Consider the following 14,953-nt stretch of genomic DNA (forward strand, 5'->3'; position numbering starts at 1 on the left):
CAACATCAGTCCTTCCAATGAACACCCAGGACTGATCTCCTTTAGGATAGACTGGTTGGATCTCCTTGCGGTCGAAGGCACTCTCAAGAGTCTTCTCCAACACCACAGTTCAAAAGCATCGATTCTTCTGTGCTCAGCTTTCTTCACAGTCCAACTCTCACATCCATACATGACCACTGGAAAAACCATAGCCTTGACTAGACGGACCTTTGTTGAGAAAGTAATGTCTCTGCTTTTTAATATGCTATCTAGGTTGGTCATAACTTTCCTTCCAAGGAGTAAGTGTCTTTTAATGTCATAGCTGCAATCACCATCTGCAGTCTCTAGGGAAGCCGTAAAAAAGGAGGAGGGGTTGTGTTAGAATAGCCACACAGAAAATTAATGGATTTTTCTAGAGTCAAAATGTGACAAAGAGTAATTCTCTGTCACTCTCCTCCTACTATAGTACTTCTTTCCCAGATGTATATATTCCTTTAATTTAAGCAACCAGCTTCTAATACCCCTGATTTCACATTTCCCAAATGTGTTGTCAGAAAGAGGGCGAAAAGTTTGGCTATCTCTGGGTAATCACAAGTGATTTTTTTTTTAATGAGTGATTTTTTTGTTCTTAATTTTAATACTTTGTTTATGCCATTGTCAGTTTGTCATTTTTACTCAACTGATGTATTTTTTCCCTAATTCATGTCTACCTTATAATTGTATGCTTTCATTCGCCAAGATCTTTTAGAATCCTGATTTTTTTTCCTAATCCTTTTCTCACTTTTTCCAGTGTAATCATCAGATGTCCTTTCTCATCTTTCAGATTCTTTCATTCTGTTCCATGTTTATTCCACTGAATGTTTCTTAAGTCAGGCAAACTTTAATGTCGGCTAATATTTTAGGAGAGAACCCAGAGTGCCTGTGAGACCTTTAGGAAACCACTGTCGATTCACTGAAATGCTTCCAAATGGTTTTCCTGGCTCTCCTTATTCTCATCTCTTGTGTCCCCTATCCCAGCCTTTTGTCGCTGGATATGCTCTACAACTTCCATTTATACCCACCCTCATGTTTCTGTTTAAATGTCCTTTAAAACTTTAGAGTACATTGCATATCTCCATTTAGAACATGATTTCTTGAAGATAGTCCTACCTGTGCATTTTGTGTTTTCTAGAGATAAATGTGAGGACATCTCTCTATCACTATGACTTGCCCTCCTTACCATGCTTTGTGGTGTGAGATGAAACTTGGTTCACCTTTGGCCAGCTTTACGTAGGTAGACGGAGAAGGCAATGGCACCCCACTCCAGTACTCTTGCCTGGAAAATCCTATGGATGGAGGAGCCTGGTAGGCTACAGTCCATGGGGTCGCTGAGCTTCGGACACGACTGAGCGACTTCACTTTCACTTTTCCCTTTCATGCACTGGAGAAGGAAGTGGCAACCCACTCCAGTATTCTTGCCTGGAGAATCCCAGGGATGGCGGAGCCTGGTGGGCTGCCGTCTATGGGGTCGCACAGAGTCGGACACGACTGAAGCGACTTAGCAGCAGCAGCAGCAGCAGCACGTAGGTAGAAGAAGAAAGGAGATAGCTGCTCAAAGTCATATAGGCTGTGCATGTCTGTTGTGTATGTACAGAAGAGCACAAGCGTGCTTTAGAAAAAGATTCCAGTTCATAAAGAGTAATTTATTACCATTTAAATTAAATACTCTTTGGCAAATTTAAATCTGACTTTTATTTCACCTCTGCCACTTGCTGGTTGTTAACTTTCAGACAAATCCTTTAACCTCTGTGTCTCAGTTTTCTCATCTGTAAAATGGATTCATAATAGTAACTCCCTCAAATAGTGAATGACCTCTGTGGCATACTTAGAATAGGGCCTGGAACTAAGGCCTCATTGTTACTGTTTGTATTGTTATTGTCACTAAAGCTGACAGTAGCAGTTGACCAGGAACTGCAAAATCAAGTACCTACAGGGGCCAGGTGGGTCACAATCAGATGTGGGAGACGAGTCATTTAAAGGCAGCAGCAGGTGCTTAGCTCCAGTGTGCCAACGGAGAAGACCGAAGATTGACACATCTGCCTGGTTTTGAAGAGAGTAAGAATTCTGTCTGTAGCTTTTGATTGCTAAATGTAAATTTTAAAAAGCCCAGATTATTGAAAGTCCAAACAAAGCTTTTGAGTATCTGGTTTGTGATTCCACTGCAGTCCCTCAATAACAATCTGTTACTTAATTTTGGAAAGACACTACTTACTGTACAAAAAAGGTCATAGTTTCAGTTTTTGCTCTCAATAATGTTGGGAGAATAGGCCCTTCATCTTTCTTGAGAAACCTCATCTACTTTGCTAGTCTCAGCAATCCCCTCTAGATAAATTACTCTAAAATTTTTGTCAGGTTTCAGTTCTGCACATCACTGGCCTACTGCCGATAATGTCATGGATTCAAAATACAATTCATTTTTCCTCAGATGTTTATCTTTTCTAACTTTACTGCAAATGATTCCACCCATCTCCCATCACCTTTACATTTTCAATGCTGTTCCCCTATCCTCAAATCACCAAAATTGTATCAATATCACTTTTGGAAACCTTTGCCAATATCCCACCCAAACTGCCACCGCTGTAGTAGTCCTGGCCCTTTTAACTTTATGGCTGGACTTGGAAAATAGTTTACTGATCATCTATTGTGTGCCAGGTACTATTCTGAGGATATTTGTTTTTGTTTGGTCTCTAGGTCATATCCGACTCTTTACCACCCCATGGACGGTAACCCGCAGACTCCTGTCCTGAGGATATAGTGAAGAGCAAACAAACGGGACCTGTTTTCAATTGAGCTTAAATTCTTGCAACACAAACCAAATATAAAGTTTAAAAGTAAAGACTTGTGCTTAGAAAACTGTGAGCTCTTCAGAAAAGTCAAAAGAATAGTGACCACCTATATACCACCTACCTACATTCAGATTAAGCTAAAGGATTATTTTTGTCCTGTCCTACCCTTAGACACTAAAGTCCAATGACTCTTCTAGTATTTAAAGTTCAGTCTTCCTCAGTGTTTGCTTTAGGAGCGGACCATCCTTTGAGCACTACCATGTGGCAGGCCTAATTTTTACAACCATAAGGTAAGAGCTATGACAGTTTTATAGTTCACACACTCAGCTAAGACATCACAAAGCCAGGATTCCATCCACCACGTGATCACTCACACACACCAGGTAAAATAATTTTTTCCTTAAGATTACCCTGCCACAAAAACTCTGCTGTAGCCAAGCTGGTTATTTAAAAATACTACCCTTTCTCCTCTCTAAACCTCTGTCTCACTCCTACCCTCCACCTAAATTATTCCTGTTAGCCCATTCAAATTTTTCAAGATTCAACGTACATCCACCTCACTACTAACATGAAGGTTGCTCTGATATAGAACCCAACAGTGGCTTTTCCTTCTGTACAGCCTGATGCAATTCAAGGCACACATAGTAAAGGTCTTATAATTAGCATTTATGTATTAATAGAATGAGGTCGTTTTTATTTTTTGTCTTATCCCACCTAAGTAGATTGTACATTTGTCAGTGACAGAAATTTTGTCTTAAGCATTGCCTTTTTGCCTGAACCTTTCTATAGACCAGTGTTTCTTTACCTCAGTACTATTGGCATTTTGGGTTAGTTAATTCTTTGTTGTGGGGGCCTATCCTGTACATTGTAAAGCATTTAGCTGCATCCTGGCCTTATCTGTTAGATTGCAGAAGCACAAACTCCCAGTCCTGACAATGAAAAATATTTTCAGACATTGCCAAATAGGCCCTTGGAGGCAAGATCATCTCTAGCTGACTACCACTGCCATAGACATAACACTTAAGGAAATGCTCTTCAGTGGATCACAATGATAGTCCTTATTCTGGGAACCTCACTATCTTCCTCTTATATAAAGCTGTGTCTACTTATATTGCCCTCTTATTTTTATGAGGGCAAGATTTGTTTTAAATGGGGAACTCACCACTTTAATAAAGTAGGCAGCAATATTCTGTTTTTGTTTGGCAAAATATTCTGATATCTCATTCTAGAGAACACATTCTGGTCGACATTTTAAAAGGTAGATTTTCTGCAAATGGAGGCATGATTAGCCTGTTAATATAATTATCTCATATAGATTCTTATATCTCACTGTAGCTGTTTATTATTAACCACCACATTTTAGAAATGGAAAGCAATCAGCTGTTACTATTGTATTATTTTTAATCCCATATTAGAGAATTGTACATGCTAAGTTGCTTCAGTTGTGTCTGACTCTTTGTGACCCTTTGGACTGTAGCCCGCCAAGCTCCCAAGTCCTTGGGATTCTCTAGGCAATACTGGAGTCGATTGCTGTGACTTCCTCCAGGGGATCTTCCTGACCCAGGGATCAAACCTGCGACTCTTATGCCTCCTGCTTTCGCAGGCGGATTCTTTACCACTAGCGCAACCTGGGAAGCTTATCCAATATCCAAACACCTTAATTTTTGATCAGACATTTCAGTGACAGTCAAATGGTTGTTTAAAGTGAATTAACTAGTTATTTAATCAGTCATTTCATGTACTGTAAGCCCTAAAAGACTGGGCAAATTGGGGTTGAATCGCCTATGAATTAGCTTCCCTCCTAGAAAAAAATCCTGGAATGAAAAAACTTGCTATGAATTAGTCCTTTTGAGTTCCGTAATTTATATACACCCTGTTTGCTCAGTCAGAGATGCGCCCTTCTCTAACACTATTTTTATAGCCAATAGATGAGAAGCCCCTTTGAGGGCTCTACTGAACATTTGCTGTTGTATAAGGGTTGTTCCTTCTCTGTGATCAGATAATTCTGGTAAACCTGTCAATGAAAGAACTCCCTGGCCTGGTCATACAGAATACCTGAACCCCTGGGCAACGCCATTGTTTCACAAGTGAATATGTGACCTAAGCTGGGCCACTCAGAGCCTTCTCCAATGGTTTTTCAGCTTGGAGCCTGAAACACAGGGCCATGTCTAAGGGCACACAGAGCAAGGAAGGTGTTTCTTGAAGCTAGAGCATCCACTGCCCTATGGAAAAAGCCGCCCTGCAGTAGAGGATGAGTACAGCTCAAAAGCAAGCAGTGCACAGACGGAAGAGGAGTCCTAACAAGTTTGAGTCCTTAAATAAATTTAACTGTGGCTGACACAAGACCTCCCAGTTACATGAGCCAAAAAATTCCCTTTTCAACTTTAGCTACTTTGATTTAGATTTGTACCACTTGCACTAAAAGTGTGCCAAGTCGCTTTGGTCATGTCTGACTCTCTGTGATGCTATGGAGCATAGCCTGCCAGGCTCCTCTGGCCAAGGGATTCTCAGGCAAGAATACGGGAGTGAGTTCCTGTGCCCTCCTCCAGGGCATCTTCCCGAACCGGGGATCGAACCTTTGTCTTTTACGTCTCCTACATTGCAGGTGGGTTCTTTACCACCTGCACTAAAAGCATCTGTATTAATTCAGGGTGACTGCTGTTGATGGCGGAGAAGGCAATGGCACCCCACTCCAGTACTCTTGCCTGGAAAATCCCATGGACGGAGGAGCCTGGTAGGCTGCAGTCCATGGGGTCGCTAAGAGTCGGACATGACTGAGCAACTTCACCTTCACTTTTCCCTTTCATGCACTGGAGAAGGAAATGGCAACCCACTCCAGGGTTCTTGCCTGGAGAGCTACCATCTGTGGGGTCTCACAGAGTCGGACACGACTGAAGCGACTTAGCAGCAGCAACAGCAGCTGTTGATGGGCACACTTAATAAGGACAGCTCTTCCCACTATACTTTTGCTTACATACTTCTGCTTCATAGCCTCTCCTTCTGCGTATAGATGGAAATAAGTATATAATCAATAAAGATAACCTGTGAAAAAAATATAACAAAGGACTTTTATGGAAATATCTAAATGAGTGATTTTAAATGAGGTTAAATTTAAATGACATTAATTTTATTACTAGTGCTCTATTTTTATAAAAGAACCTCACTTTTCCTATAGCATTCATCTTGGGCTTTGAAATGTATTGCACAGATGTAACAATTCACAAACGAAAATTGGCTTCATATTACTAGTGAAAAGGACTAACTGCAGCTATTTTGGGAGCTGTAATGCCTGCTTTAAACCACAAAGATACTTGAGCATATCACCTTTACAACTAATGTATCCTCCCGATCATTTTACAAAATGAAACACTGAACAGTAAAGACTTCCAAGGTTTGCAATCTTTTCACACAATATAAATGCAGCCTGAGAATCCTATTATACACAAATACATGCAGGGAATGTATTTCCTTGAAATACAGGGAAAAAATGTAGAAAATAAAGATTTCCATTCCTTAAGTTTGAGAACAATTTTGCTTATGTCCTTAATATTATTTTCTGTTGAAAAATGAGGAAGTGGAGTTCTTAAGGATAGTTGTCCAAAGAGGGGAAAGAGAGGAGGGGAATTTGTGTTTGTGGTTAATGAAAGATGCTGTATTGCTCACCTAGGCTGGAAACAAGTATTGGAGAGTCTATAGGAGAGGTGCGAGGTGCTGGAGAAGAACAAGAACTAATGAATAAGAGTCTTCTACTAGTGTAGACACTTCTTGGAGGTCAGAAGTTCAATTTTACATTCCTTTGTAACCCCAGGTCTCTCTCTTACATGTATTATAACTATATTATAGTTATATATATCAAATCTATCTCTTATAGTTACTCAATAGGCATTTGATGAATGAATGGGCAAACAGGTTATTTTGACTTATTGCTAGGCAGAATGATTTGATATGCTTTGGGATTCTCAGGTTTTTATGAAATTTTAAATGCAAGATCAGCTACTGTTGACCTAATTGGAGTCCAAATGTAAATATTTCATTTGGTAGAGCAAGAGAAAGTAGAAGGTAAGAATGCATTAGCTTAAAACCCTAAAATGTATATATAAAAGTAGTGGGAGTGTAGATGAGTAAAATCAGTTTAGAAAATTGTTTGATAGTATCAGAAATTTGAGCATACGTGTTCTCTGTAAGCCAGCAATTTTACTCCTAGGTACTTAATAGGACAATGGAACACTGCATGTTGAGTCAGAGGTGGTTGGTAAAAGGGTACAGACTTTCAGTTATAAGATAAATAAGGTCTGAGGATATAATGTATAACATGGTGACTATAGCTGATAACACTATTGTATAAATAAAATTTGCTAAGAGTATAGAACTTAAGTGTTCTCATCAAAAACCAAATCAAAACAACAACAACAAAAAAGATTGTGTGTGACATGAGAGTTGTGTTAATTAACTCATTGCGGGGGTGGGGGAGTGGTATTCTTTCACAGTGTATACTTCGCACACTTTAAATATCTTACAATTTTATTTATCAATTATACCTCAAAACTGTGGGGGAATTAAAAAAAAACACACTGCCTGATAGATACTTAGGTACTTGAACAGTAAGAACACTGCAAACATTTCAGTCTCCTTTCTTAGCAGAAATGTGTATACACCAAAAAGCATGTACAAGAATATTCAGAATATCCACATTCATAATAGCCAAAAATTGGAAACAATCCAAACATTCATGAACAGTAGAATGGATAAACAAATGTGTGGTTTATTCATACAGTGGAATGCTATACAGAAATGAAAATGATAAAACTGCAGCTATATTCAATAACAGAATAGTAGTTACCTTTGGGGAGGAGAATAGAACAATGTTGGGAGAAGAGATAAATGGGACTATTGGGGTACTGATATTGTTTTATTTCCAGACATCGGTGTTACAAAAGTGTCTTCATTTGTGCTAATGCATTGACTTGTACAGCGTTAGTATGTTTATACTGTCTGTTCAGTAGCAAAAGCAAAAAGAAAACATATACAGATGTGTAAAATCTCCTACAGGTGCTTTTGACCTCCCTTCCAACTCAAATACAACTCGAGTTATTGCTTCATATTCACTATAAGCAAAGATGCATGAGGTAGGAGATTGCATCATGGCCACAAATTTGTCTAATCATCAGGTTATACTTTATCATTGCGTTATACTCTATTACTCCATTGTTGGGTCCAAAGAGATACCCAATACTGAACCTAGTTATCTGAACCCTAGTTAGAATTTCAGCCTTTTTACAACAAGAATATATAATTTACCCCTCTGCAAGAGGTGTGAATCTAGGGATGTGATTTGCTTTGGCCAATGGATTATTAGCAAACATGCGCTGGGAGGCTTGAAAAATCTTATCATTGGGGCTTAGAGTCTCATGATGCTGGAAATTCTTTTTTCACCAAGTACATGAGTCCAGGCTAGTTTGCTAGGTAATGAGAGGCCATGACCACACCCCTAGCCCCCAGTGAGCCCTGCCCTGGCCGTCACAGACCAGAAGAACCACTCAGCAACCCCTCAGAACTTTAAGAACTAATAAATGTTTGTTCTTTTAAACACTGATTTAAGAGTATTTTGCTTCGCAACAAAAGCAAACAGATGCATACAGCAATGATCTGAACTTTTTGCTCAGCAACTATAATAAATACATTTCACATACTATTACACACTTAACAAATGTTCTAATAATGAGGACAGTTTCCTCTTGTTCTAAACTTTCTCCTAAGTGGTTGATTTTACAACATAAACCCCCCAATATTTAGCTTGAGAGATGTTAAAATATTTTAAATGTCTATTGCATTGTTTTTATCATTATTTTGTTTTGTTTTACTAGACCAGCCTTCTTGAAAGCTCCAGGAATGATCTTCATATATGGTAAGGTTTTTCCCCAAAACCATGCTAATCACTGTTTTCTATCTGTTTAGGAAATAATAATCAAAGCTGTTTTTCAGCAACTGTATAATTTTTTTTTTTAAGCAATATGTTTCCTGTCAGAGAAATGTTGGACAAGTTTTCTACGAAGGGTTGTGGGATCTACTGTAAACTTTCGAAGGAAAGACTTCTCTCCTTTTGGGACATATCTAAAGGTAATCTTTTGATCCTTTCCAACCTCCTGATTTTAGTTTATGCCACAAATGCAACATAAAGAAGCAAGCACAGGAAAGTTGGCGTGTATCTCTGTGCAGTGTAGTGGGACTGCCAATAATTATTATAATGGTCCTAACTCTAAGACTTGTTGCTTATAATTTGAGTATTTAGGAGACTTCTATATAATAAATGATTTCTCTTAGCTATGCATGGTAGTCCCTATCTCTTAGCTGCTATCTTTCTGATGTGTATTGCTAATCAGAGGCACAGAATGAGGGAGACTCTGGTGAATAATTAGCACAATTGTATGGCTACGATAAGAAAACTCACCCAAGTATATGTTCTACTGAGAAAGGCTCAGTAGCACCATCATTAAACAGCTATTAGGGAGGGTTGCAGAGAATTCTTTCTCTATTCTTGATGTTTCTACTGGCCCCAACTACTTTAAATTTAAAAACGGATAATAACAAGTTTATGTGGTGGATGTTTTGAAATATTAACTGATATGTTTTCACTGTCATCTCCCTCCCATCACTTTCTGTTACCTCGTTTACCCTTTTCAGCATTTAAATCACTAGGCAGGTGACCTATTGTCCTCAATGGGAGTTGCCACAGTAGAATCAGAGAACAAAGATGTCAAGTCTTGGCTTTTGAGTTACAAAAGAGTAAAGCCGAGATATTTGGAAGGATTTGTGATGAGGAAGACTTAATTTTTTATCACTCCCTTCTAAGATAAAGATTCTCTGAATCTGAAGGGAGAATAGACAACACCATGTAAATTTGAAATTCTGAGTTAAAAAGTCCTGTAATCTGCTGCCCTTTTGGGTTTCCTGGGAAGGTCACAAACCCTGAAGAATTCTTTGTATCATCATAGCACTGGAGGATACATTAGAAATGTCTAAATACAATGAATAGACAAAAAAATCTTAGGATGCCTTACAGATTCCTCATGAAACTCAACCTGCAGAGGGAAGTGAAAGTGAAGGGTTAGTCGCTCAGTCGTGTCTGACTCTGAGACTCCGTGGAATGGACTGTACCCCTCCAGGCTCCTCTGTTCATGGAGTTCTCCAGTCAGGAATACTGGAGTGTGTAGCCATTTCCTTTTCCAAGGGATCTTCCTGAACCAGGGATTGAACCTGGGTCCCCTGCATTGCAGGCATATTCTTTACATTATTTTTCTGTGAATATGACACTGAGAACCTGTGGACTTGTGGTTTGGGGCCTCATAAGAGGGAGAAGGCAGAGCAGCGTATTTAGTGTGAAATTTGCAGTAGAAGGTAGATGAGCACTGAGACATTACAGGATTTGCCAGTGTAGAAGAGTGGTGATAACTATAGTGTCCCAAGATGGATCCATAACACCTAAGAATGAGAGGCTCAATCCAGGGGAGAAAACGGGGTGCAAGAAAACCATGACTTCATTGAATTTACCCTAAATTGGCTATGTTAACTTTTCTGTCACTAAATAAAATAGAGTTCAAAACAGAGGGCTGTTAGATGAGAATAAAACTGCACATCTTGTGATGTGAAATGAGGCTGTAGGTATCGTGCAGCACCAGATCATAAGGACCATTGTCATCTGTGCTGTGGGAGCCATTGAAGGGCTTCAAAGTTGGCTACAGAATCAGCTCTGTGTTTGAGGAATTATCTCTCTGCAGTGTACACAGTGCACTGGAAAACAAGCAAGATTAGAGGAAGGAGCTTTGGTGACAAAGTAGGGTGGTGGAGAGGCACCAGAAGAGGAGACTCCATTGTTGAGAGACTTGATTAGGGAGAGGTTCACTTGTATTAGGTATAATCTCTATGATGGTACAGGAAACTTCAATTATATTGAAAGTAATATCATACAAGAAAAGATTGAGGACCTCTGGGTTAAAGTCTAAGTTAATGTGATTATGGTCCTGTCTGGGGAAAGGGGAAGTGCTAAACTTATTCCAAGAACTTAATATTGTTTAAGGTGTATATTGTATAAGAGGGTGCTAGTGCTAAGTCACTTCAGTCTTGTCTGACTCTTTGCAACCCTATGAACTGTATCCCACCAGGCTCCTCTGTCCATGGGCTTCTCCAGGCAAGAATCCTGGAGTGGCTATGGAGAACAGTGTGGAGATTCCTTAAAAAACTGGGAATAGAACTACCATATGACCCAGCAAACCTACTGCTGAACATACACCCTGAGGAAACCAGAACTGAAAGAGACACATGAACCCCAATGTTCATTGCAGTACTATTTACAATAACTAGGATATGAAAGCAACCTAGATGTTCATTGGCATATGAATGGATAAGGGAGTGTGGTACATGCACACAAAGGGATATTACTCAGTTTTAGAAAGGAACGCATTTGAATCAGTTCTAATGAGGTGGAATCAACTTGGAGCCTATTATACACAGTGAAGTAAGTCAGAAAGAGAAAGACAAATACTGTATATTAACACATATATATGGAATTTAGAAAGACGGTACTAATGATCCAACATGCAGGGCAGCAAAGGAGACACATGTAAAGAACAGACTTTGGACTCAGCAGGAGAAGGCAAGGCTGGGATGGTTTGAGAGAACACCACTGAAGCAAGTACATTACCATATGTCAAGTAAATGACCAGTGCAAGTTCAATGCATGAGGCAAGGCACCCAAATCTGGTGCTCTGGGACAACCCAGAGGGATGGGGTGGGGAGGGAAGGGGGAGGGAGGTTCAGCATGAGGGAAGACATGTACACCTGTGGCCGATTCATGTTGACATATGGCAAAAACCATCACAATATTGTAAAGTAATTATTGTAAAGTTATGACCAACCTAGACAGCATATTAAAAAGCAGAGACATTACTTTGCCAACAAAGGTCTGTCTAGTCAAAGCTATGGTTTTTCCATAGTCATGTATGCAGGTGGAAGTTGGACTATAAAGAAAGCTGAGTGCCGAAGAATTGACGCTTTTGAACTGTGGTGTTGGAGAAGACTCTTGAGAGTCCCTTGGACTGCAAAGAGATGCAGCCAGTCCATCCTAAAGGAAATCAGTCCTGAATATTCATTGGAAGGACTGATGCTGAAGCTGAAACTCCAATACTTTGGCCACCTGATGCGAAGAACTGACTCATTTGAAAAGACCCTGATGCTGGAAAGATTGAAGGCAGGAGAAGGGGACGACAGAGGATGAGATGGTTGGATGGCATCACCGAGTCTATGGACATGAGTTTGAGTAAGCTCCAGGAGTTGGTGATGAACAGGGAAGCCTGGCGTGCTGCAGTCCATGGGGTTGCAAAGAGTCAGACACGACTGAGTGACTGAACTGAATTATACTCTAATTAAAATAAATTAATTAAAGTTACCAAGCCCAACCTTGGTACAGGAGAGGGGGCTGGAGATTGAGTTCAGTCATGTGGCCAGTGACTTCATGAATCATATTTAGGTAATTAAACCCCAGTAAAAACTCTGGACATGAGGCTTGGTGTTGGTGAGTACCAACCAAGGGCTTCCTTGTTGGTGAGTACATTGACATCCCAGAAAGGTAAAGCTCCCTGACACCATGGGGAAAGTGCATGGGAGCTCTGCCTACCCCCCTACCCTCAGTCCTCACCTATGTGTGTCCTTTATAATAAACTCTTCATTGCAAATCTAAAAAAATTAATAATAATACTTGAGTGGGTTGCCATGCCCTCCTCCAGGGAATCTTCCCAACCCAGGGATCCAACCTGAGTCTCTTATGTCTCCTGCATTGGCAGGCAGGTTCTTTACTGCTAGTGCCACCTGGGAAGCCCAGGATTTAAGAGTCTTATTTAAAGACTGGTGCTGGCTTTTCACATCTAGTTATGATGTAAGCTATAGAAAGTCCTGCATAACAAGAACAATCTGGATAATGTACAGATTCATAGTTTTTATTTTTGTTTGTTTGGAGGGCACAGGGAGAGCTGAGGATGCAAAGAACCTAATAAACTACAATGAGAGAAGAGATCCACAGATGCCCTATTCCTGGTGGAATAGCGGAGGAGGAGCAAGCTGATACAAAAGTGTGTAAGAAGAGTATGGTTGAGTTTTTTAATACATTTTAAAAATCTGAGTAAAAGCCAGTGTGATGATTCAAAAACCCTAAGATCTCCATATACAAAGACAATTTGCTCTCACCCATCAGAGTGAGACTGTTTAAAATATCCAACTCTTCAAGATAACGATTGTTTATAGATGATAGAGGGACATTTCATAATAATAAAACAGAAAACAATATGTAAGCGTCTAATTAAGCTCTTAAGTGCTTGAAGTTATTAGTATGATAGTAGACAAATTTAGTGAGAGATTTTAGCACCTCAGTAAATGATAGAGCAAGTAGAAAAAAACCAGTAAAGATATAGAAGATTGGAAAAACGGTATCAACTAACTGGATTTACACATCTCTTTCAAAATAGTACCACCAAAAACAAGAGAATGCAGATTCTTTTCAATTGCATATGGGAAATTTGTTAAGACAGACTGTATATGGTACTATAAAGCAAGTCTCAATAATTGCAAAGATTGAAATTTTTGGAGTATATTTTCTGACCACAATAGTATTTTTTTTATTGAAGTATAGTTGATTTACAATATTGTATTAGTTTCAGATGTACAATATAGTGATTTAATATTTTTATAGATTATATTCCATTTAAAATTATTATAAAATAATAGCTATATTTCCCTGTGCTGTGTAATATATCTTTTTTGCTTATTTATTTTATACATAGTAGTTCATATCTCTTAATCTCCTATCTTGCCCCTCTCCATTTTCCCCACTGGTAACCACTAGTTTGTCCTCTCTATGTCCGTGAGTCTGTTTATCTTTTGTTATATATGTTTTATTTTTTTTAGATTCCCCATAGGAGTGATAACAGATTACTTGACTTTCTCTGTCTAACTTAGTTCACTTAATATAATACTTCTAGGTCCATCCGTGTTTTTGCAAATGGCAGGATATCATATTTTATGGCTGAGTAGTATTCCACTGTGTATATACACCACATATTCTATATCCACTGATATCTTGTTGGACACCTAGTTTGCTTCCATAACTTGGCTATTATAAACAGTGCTGCTATGAAAATAGGGGTCTGTGTATTTTTTTGAATTAATGTTTTTTTTTTTCAGATATATACCCTAGAGTAGAATTTTTGGATCATATGGTAGTTCTATTTTTAGTTTTTTAAGGAACCTCCATACTGTTTTCCATAGTGGCTGTGCCAGTTTACATTTCCATCAACATTTCAAGGGTTCCCTTTTCTTCATATTCCTGCCAACATTTATTATTTCACAATAGAATTAAATTAGAAATTAGTAACATTAATATGTCTAGAAAATCCTCAAATATTTGTATAAACAACTTATTTCTAAGTAACTTATGGACCAAGGAAGAAATCACAAGAGAAGTAAAAAAATAAAATGTGTGGCATGCAGCTAAAGCTATGACTAGAGGTAAATTTCTATTTCAAATAGAAATGCTTATATTGGAAAAAATAATTTATGAAAAACCTTCTTTATAAGCTTGCATTTTATTTCTTTATTTTTTATATTTTATTTTTATATTTTTATAATATAAGCTTCACTAAAAGTTATATTAGGGAAAAAAGATGTAGATTAAGTGACCTATGTTTTTAACTTAATAAGGAACTTGAAAAATCAGAGCAAATTTAGCCCAGTGTAAGTAAAAGATCTAATAGGAGTTGAAATCAGTGAAATAGCAAGTGGACAAAAACAAAAAGAATGATTTCAAAATTTGGTTCTTTGAAAAAATTAATAAAAATTGTTAAATATCTAACAGAACTGATCAAGAAAAGAGAGAAAGTGCAAATAGCCAATACTAGGAATGATAGAGGGGATATCATTACAAATTCTGCATATATTAAAGATGAAAAGGGATATTATAAACAATCTTATACCATCAATATAGATACAAGTTACAAAAACTAACATGGCAATATGTAGAAAATCTTGATAGATTTACACCTGTTAAAGACCTCAAAACCTCTGTATGAAAATTCCCAAAGTTTCAGAAAATACAGGAAGAGGAA

General features: G+C 38.4%; 2 long non-coding RNA genes across 4 annotated transcripts in view; both read left to right on the forward strand.

Annotated features, from left to right (window-relative positions):
* Positions 1-1,400: 1,400 nt before the first annotated feature.
* On the forward strand, positions 1,401-2,871 carry LOC145541867 (uncharacterized). The gene is made up of 2 exons (XR_014079369.1): positions 1,401-2,073; positions 2,710-2,871. It is a non-coding gene; the product is annotated as an uncharacterized LOC145541867 (long non-coding RNA).
* Positions 2,872-6,471: 3,600 nt separating this feature from the next.
* LOC145541864 (uncharacterized) overlaps positions 6,472-14,953 on the forward strand; it is a 39,804-nt gene continuing 31,322 nt past the window's right edge. Inside the window, exons 1-4 of one of the 3 annotated variants that reach the window (XR_014079363.1) lie at positions 6,472-6,575; positions 7,854-7,930; positions 8,669-8,709; positions 8,812-8,921. This is a non-coding gene — a long non-coding RNA (uncharacterized LOC145541864). Of the gene's footprint in view, positions 6,576-7,853; positions 7,931-8,668; positions 8,710-8,811; positions 8,922-12,813; positions 12,926-14,953 lie in introns of those variants that run through there. The other 2 variants (XR_014079364.1, XR_014079365.1) reach the window with 2 other exon arrangements.

Source organism: Giraffa tippelskirchi, chromosome 3 (assembly GCF_054371585.1).
Source record: "Giraffa tippelskirchi isolate mGirTip1 chromosome 3, T2T-mGirTip1v1.2.pri, whole genome shotgun sequence".
Classification (NCBI taxonomy): Eukaryota; Metazoa; Chordata; class Mammalia; order Artiodactyla; family Giraffidae; genus Giraffa; species Giraffa tippelskirchi.